At 43.4% G+C, this 7,429-nt stretch overlaps 1 non-coding gene across 1 annotated transcript; it reads left to right on the forward strand.

The window, feature by feature from the left end:
• Window positions 1-5,820: 5,820 nt before the first annotated feature.
• TRNAN-GUU (transfer RNA asparagine (anticodon GUU)) lies at window positions 5,821-5,894 on the forward strand. Its single transcript has one exon. It is a non-coding gene; the product is annotated as a tRNA-Asn (tRNA).
• The last annotated feature ends 1,535 nt before the right edge of the window (window positions 5,895-7,429 follow it).

Below are 7,429 nucleotides of genomic sequence, written 5' to 3' on the forward strand. Positions count from 1 at the left end.
GAGACTACACCATCCTTTAGGACAGGAGCAACAGGAGACAGGTCAGTTCCCTCTGTGTTCTCCTTTTGCCTTCAGTTTCACTGCAAGCTATTGAGGCTGCAAAAATATGGTGGTTCCTTTCCACTGTAAAATATCTGAGAACAGACGGAGTATGTCCTGACTCAAAAATTATCTAATTCAAAGTTACTTTCATTTTTCTGATTTTTTTATCCTTTCATTTCCTTCATGCTCCATGTTGTCCTCTTTTGTTTCTTCCTAATCTGTCTCTTTTCTTTACTCTTCCTACTAATCTTACTCTACTTCATACTTTCCAGGACTTGGGATTAGGATAAGTATATTTAATTTGAGGCCTTAAAGGTGATTGATTTGGTGTTTTAAAAAACGATTCTTTAAATATTCCAGCACCCCTGAATTCCCATCCATCTATGATAAATGATCATATAACAGTAGACATACATCGTCCATTATTTCAACCAATGTAAATATAAACCTCCTCAGTTTTTCTCTCTCCCACTGAATTGGAGGAGACTAATGTCTAGTTTCAGTTTTGCTTTTGGTTGCTATCATGAAACTTGTCCATGTCTGAGACCACATAAAGAAAAGGGATTTGTTATAATGTATATAGAGAGATGTATCCCTTAATTTCTCTCTGCTGTTAATCGCTAAGAATATTCTGAGTATCTCTCACATAGTATTTCTAAGGAACAAGACAAATTTCTTGTATACCATTCTTATTATAACTTCAAGGAGGAGGTTTTTTACTGCAGGTTCAGACTTCCAACAGGTTTGGTATCCTGAGGTCCTACAGAATGTTTCTCACATTGCAAGGGACAGCCAGGGGACAGCAATGGAAAAAACTTCCTTGCACCAGACGTGTTTGAGAGTTAGAATTCTGCTGGAGATGACGATAACCATAGGAATTCAAGTTTGGTTTCAGGATGGGGTATCATAACCTCTCTGCCTTTTGGCAACAGAGTAACAGGATTAGAAACCTTTGTTGATATTTTGCTAGCTGAAAATAAATGTAGCTGGAGAAATGAAAATCTATTGGTTTTTCCATGGTTCTTTGCACCCTCTGTGCCATCTGTCACACAGAGCTCTTCTAGAAGTCAATGCAAGAATACTTTGAGCCTGTAAACACATCCTGAAAAGAGCACTGATGCCAGAATTTGATTTATTATTTACTCTTTGAAAAGTGGTGTTGCCAATACAACCTGTCAGCACAGGTTTCTTAAGACTGCAGCCTGGCCAAATGTTGGATTCCTGTTTGGAAATATCTGGACTGGATCCACAAAACTTACCCATGTTTTCCTTTCTCACTGCCTTTCCTTCAGACATTCTGGCTGAATTATAGCACTTAGGCAGATGTAAACCTGACTAGTGTGATGACCTGCAAAATAACTTAGAACTGGTATTTGCTGTTGAGACTATCAAGGAGATGTGTTTTCCTCAGCAAACCAAGGATACAAAATTTGTGCTCTTTTCATTTCTTAATAAGCTATGTGTCTGCATCTACTTTAAAATTTGCCCCTTATTTTTTTTCCCTGAAATTTTACCTGTTTAGGGAAGCACTTTTATACCGTGCTGGTAATCTTACTTACTTGAAAGTAGCACATGTTTTCATATTACTCTGAATACAGCTGCTTTCCTGCGCTGAGGACTGTGCTGAGAACTTAAATGTGAATTCTGGACTTCAGAAAATGGTAAAACAGGTTGGTGCTTCTGAAAACACCGGCTGGAAATTCCTGTGCTTTCATGTGTGTTATGTAGAGACAACATTAAAGTTCAGTTGCATAAGACTCATTCTTATTTTCATAATATTCACTATTGTTTTAAGAACTCTTAGGCATTCCTAGTATGTGTAGTTCAAAAAGCCTGTAAGGACAGGAAAGTTCTTCCTTTCTTACCATGATAATAAGAAACGCTTGAAATAAATAAGTGCTATGTGGGAAGCATCATTATTACTCTTCCAATTTCTTATGCCAGTAAAATTTTCTTTTTTTCACTTCAGATTTTATATGAGGGGGTAGTTTGTTTTTTTGTTTTTTGGTTTTTTTTTTGGTTATGTTTGTGTGTGTGTATGTAAACTATTGAACTGCCTACCACAATGATTGCACTCTTCTCAGTAGTCACTCAGAACAGATAGATTGCAGGGAATGGCAAAATAAAATTCCCCTTACAATATGTCAGTTGAGATCTGTAAATCAGTTCTGAATGCAGCCCTCCCTATTTGGTTTGGGGTTTGTTTTTGTTTTGTTTGTTTTTGTCATTGTTGCGGGGTTTTGGGTTTTGGTGGCTTTTTTCCACAATCGCAGACTGTATTTCAAATTACTGATAATAATAATTTTGTCACAAGTCACACTGAAACAACTGTTTTTCTCTCCTGAACATAAGTGCAACTACATGTGCTGTGATCCAGAACCAGGCAGCCTGTGCCATTTCCTATTGGTAATCAGGGAGGTTGGGAGTATGGTTGACTTAGTTTACCCAACAGTCTGCAGCTGACAATAACCCAAGATTTCTGCATTTTCTCACCTAGTCATTTTTTATGTGACTTGTATCAGAAGAGAAGCCAGAGCTAAGCAAACTAGATAGCTCAATAAAATATATTGTTTGATATTATTCTTTGCTTTTAGGGTACGTTGATCAGATTTGGAGTATGTCCTTTCAGTTGTGACACTTTTCTGATTTTATTAACAGACCCAAGAATAGAAGTGCTTAGTTGATAAAGTCCTTTAAGAAATAAATATAAGCTATCTTTGTATCTGGAAAGCAGCAAATTTGTATACAAACAACTGAAAAAAAACATACATACAGAAGTCTTGCAATTGATCAAAAAAAACCTGTCAATACCTGCTTCTTCCAACCTTTTGAATCCTTCTTTAGGAATAATGTTTTCATGGCTTGATGTTTGCAGTTACATAAAGAAAAATATTTTGTCATGGAAATCTTATTCTCTGACCATAATAACTCTAATAGCAACGTTGACTTGCATTATCTGTCCATTTATCTTAATGTCCCAGTTCTTGTAAGGATTAGAATCGCATGTTCCTGAGAAAAACACAAAAAAATCTTTGGATGGTAACCTAGAGACTTCTGTTACAAAGTAAGGAATCAGAATTGCATTTGGGCAGAAACTGAGTAGCTGTTACACAATTTTTTTGTTACTATGAATTTTTGTAATTTGGGCTGCGTTGTAACTTGAGAGTTGACAAATAGCTGACCAAAAATTACACAGGATAATAAATAAAGTAGGTGCATGTGCTTGTTGAGGAAAAATGGTCCTTTCCCATGTAGAAATTGTAGAAACAGGGCAATTCTGTGATATAAGTAAAAAGATTCTTTTGTTTCTGCTATATACTGTTGAATTGATTTTAGGAATTGTTCTGGGTGAAAAACTAGATTTCTTTTTTCTGAACAGCAGATGAATATATGGTGCATTTATAAATCTTGTAAACAATATCAGTTTCACCCTCTGTCCTGCATAACTTTCTCTGACATTTAAAAACCAAAGACTGTATCTGAAAAAGGCCACAGATGTCATAGCAATAAACATGTGAGATTTAAGAAGTTTTAAAAAAATATATAGAAAAACTTAATTACTTCAAATTATATAGTATTATATTTTTAAATATTAACATTCAATATATTGTTATACCTTTGTTTGTATAAAAATCTAAACCATAATATGTTTCATAATTAGTGAATGCAATAGTAATATTTAAATTATATGCACTAGATATTGCAAATAACTAAGCACATCCAGATAAAATTCACAAGGAGCAGCATATCAAGGAACAGAAATCAACAGAAGAAAATAGAAATAAAGAACAAAACCCTGATAGGAAGGGTAATTATTCTGAAGTAACAGTTCTTTCTGGTTTCTGAACGCCTTAAACAGAACTTGGGCTCTTCCTTTCTATTAAAGGTCCAGTGAGACACCTTCTCCTAAGAGTAGGTAGCACATCTTCTCCATTTGCAGAGCAGTGATAATGTTGCCCTCCGGTATGATGTCTCACTGGTTAGTGCTTCCACAGTCAAGCTGTCCATGTTTAGATCTTTTATTGATCTGTGGGTTTTAAACTTGAAGGGGTAATATTCACAGCTGTGTATGTTCTTCTTTTTTTCTTTTTAACCTTTTAAGACTTTTAGTGACAGCCTCTGAGATTTGGTGAGGAGGACTGCTGAGAAGAAAGGTGCTGAGTGACTGTGCAGCCTCACCCAGAGCACTCTTGTCACTGTCCCAGTGCACTGAGTAGGCAGCCTTGGATGTCCAACACCAGGTCAGACAGCTCAGAGTTAGAGCTTGTGTTCCGTATCAGCACAGCAAATATCCTTTTAAGATCTGGCCTCTAGACACAGAGTTTGAAAATAGCCTATGTTCATTAAAACTCATGTGAATATCCATGTTAATAAAGTAAAACATTTCAGAGCCCAAAATCCACACCCAATCTAAAAGTCTGTGGATCTATGGGTTAGGCCTTTAGTCAGGCTGAAATCTTGCTCATTCTACTAAATATCCATTGGCTTGTGCATCAAATCACAGGAGTGTTTGCTTGTCCTCCTGTACAGAGCAGACAGAAATGGTCCAGCCTGTGAACTGATTCTTCTGATGCTGAGAACGGCAGATATCTGGGTAGGAAAATATGCAGCAGAAGGCATGGTGTCCCAAAAAACAATCTTTAAATTAATCATTTCAATTACTCTTCAGTAATTGAAATACTATTCGGGCTTGCATACCTTGTCTTTCTCTTCCAGGTTTTAAAATGGGTCAGTCAGTAAGGTACCAAAAATACACAATAAAAGAAAACCATCCTGAGATAATGCTAACATTTACGTAGGTCTTTTCAAAGTATAGGAAAAACTGGAAAGCTTGAACTGTGATCAGTAAATGATCAGTCTAAAGTTACTCACTGAGATGAGAAATTAAGTCAGTGTTGATGAGTAAGGTATTGTGCAAAATATGAGACTCCCTGGTCTCAGGAATCAGCTGGGACTTCTTGGTCATGGATGGGTGGATGCCAGGAATAACCAGCACTGCTTGGAAATCAGTCAGTGCCTGTCCCCGTGTTGTGAGTGCCATGTGCCTGCTCGACTCCAAGGGCTTTTAACGGGCAAATGAGCCATCAGGCAGAGCTTCAGGGAGATGCAGGGACAACGTGAAGCCAACGGTATTGAAAGAGTTCAAAAAGATTCCAACAGTATCAGTCTGTGAAAGCAAAGGGAAACAGTTGCTCAGGTTCAGATGTGAAACTTTGTCCTTGCAGAGCTGTAAGTATAGATTTACTGTAAGATACTCTGGGAAGAAGATTATGATAAAATAATAAATAAGAACGTTAGCTTTTCTTCACGGCTGTTTCCAGTACTTAGAACAGTAAATACACTTAACCTACACACACGGCGGACTGCTGCCTGTTTTAGGCAGTCTGTTTCCCGCAGTCACTTAAAATTACCTTCTAAATATGTTAATAGGAAAATTCTGCCATGATATTTGGAAATTAGATTTTGGTTTGCATATGTAACTCATCACTAAGCAGCATCCAAGAAGAAGCGGTTTTAAGTCTGATTCATGAATTTATTCCCTAAAATAAAGAGCATTGCTGCGAGCAATGATTTTGAGAATGAGCGTCTATTGGGTAGAAGAAAAGCCGCCGTTTTCGCTGTTTCCTCGGTGTTTTTTTGGCGTGTCGCGAGGCTCGCGGTTTAGGTTCCCGGGTTCGGTGGGTCCGTGGTGGCCGCCGCTGGCGGAGGAGGCGGCGGGGGCGCGGCGGGCGCGGTGCCGCAGCACTTGGGTAGCGGGGCGGAGGCGGGTGCCGCGGAGTCTCTGTGGCGCAATCGGTTAGCGCGTTCGGCTGTTAACCGAAAGGTTGGTGGTTCGAGCCCACCCAGGGACGGATCCCCCTTTTGGGCTCGGCGCCGCCCCCGCCGCCGGCCGTCGTTTTGTGCGTGTGCGCCGGGGGAGGATGTGAGATTAGCGCCGGCGGCCCTGCAGGCGCCGCGTGTTGCCGGGCAGGGGGGCCCCCGGCGGGGAGCGCGGCGCGGCGGCCCCAGCTGCGGCGGGGCCCGCCCCGAGCGCCGCCGCGGAGCCGCTGCCCTGCCCACGGCGCCCCGGCTCCTGCGGGGCCGCACGGCCGTGCCCCGCCGCTCTCGGGCGAGGCGTGCGGGACACCGAGACCTGCTCCTGCGTGGATGCGGTTCCTGTGAGCGGCCCCCGAGCGCCGCCGGCTGCAGCGGCCGGCTCTGTCCTGAGGCCGGCGGGGACCCGAGTGCCCGGGAGTTTCTGCATCCCCCGCTCCCGCGGCGGGAGGTGCGAAGGAAAACACGGTCTTGGAGCAGCTCTGGGATAACGGGCGATGTTGCCGGGGGATTGGGGTTTGCTCCGGGAGGCTCTCACGGCGCTCCAGCACTCGAGCGATCGCCGGCGGACAGCCCGGGTGGGAGCCGAGGCTCGGGGACGGCCGCCGCTGGCGAGGAGGATTGTTGTGATCGCGGCTCCGCGGCGCGGGGCTAACGCGCACAGCCGCGGGCCCGTCTCTCCGCAGCGGACGGAGCCCGCGCAGCCGGGCCAAGCGAGGCGGGGGCACGGGCGGCAGAGCCGGCTCCGGCGCTCCCGGCCGGGCCCGCCGGGCAGGACCGGGACACCGCCGTGCCCTGCGGGTCCCTCCCGGCCCGAGGCGGGACGTGTTCCAGGCCCGTTCCCTGCTGGCAGGCGGCGCGGCCGCTCCGGGCTCGCCCTGCCCGCGCGAAGCCGCTTTGCATAAATGAATGTTAAAAGCAATTACTCTGGGAGCTTCGCCTAAACGTGTCAATTAGAAGTTGGCACCTTCGCCGTATCCGAGCCCGAGAGCCGATTCCAACGAGTGCTCTGGTCGCGTGAAATCCGGCTGCCTTCCAGCCCGACCTCTGCCAGCTCTGAGAAGATCTATTTACAGTTTAGAGAAAACAGGATCCGTATTAAAAATGCCCCTTCCCCAGCGAAGCTGTATTTCACTGATCTTTCCGTACAGCCCGCCTGGTTTGAATGAGGGATACAACCCTCTTAAAGGTCAGGCTGTGCCATTGATTTACTATCGATGACAAGATACGGCCCTCGCTAGCCAAGATAGCAGAGAAAAGACATGTATTTAGAAACACCGAAAAATCTTTTGAAAGTAGTAAACCTTAAATCGTTGATGTGACGGTATTTTTTTTTTTTTTTCCCTCTATCATCCACATATATTTCATTTCGGTAAAACATTTTGGAAAACTGGCAGCCCTGATGCTGAGCATCAAGGGAGGTGTAGCTCTCTGCAGGATCCCCCTATCACCGTTAACCACTCTTAACCCGTAAATATTTCCTGCTGATAGGGAGAATTTTATTTTAACTAAAGCGGTTCCCTCCTCGATATTTCCACGCTGTTTGCAGTGCAGGATGGATTCAGTCAGGTAG

This window comes from Poecile atricapillus, chromosome 2, assembly GCF_030490865.1.
Source record: "Poecile atricapillus isolate bPoeAtr1 chromosome 2, bPoeAtr1.hap1, whole genome shotgun sequence".
In the NCBI taxonomy this organism is placed as follows: domain Eukaryota; kingdom Metazoa; phylum Chordata; class Aves; order Passeriformes; family Paridae; genus Poecile; species Poecile atricapillus.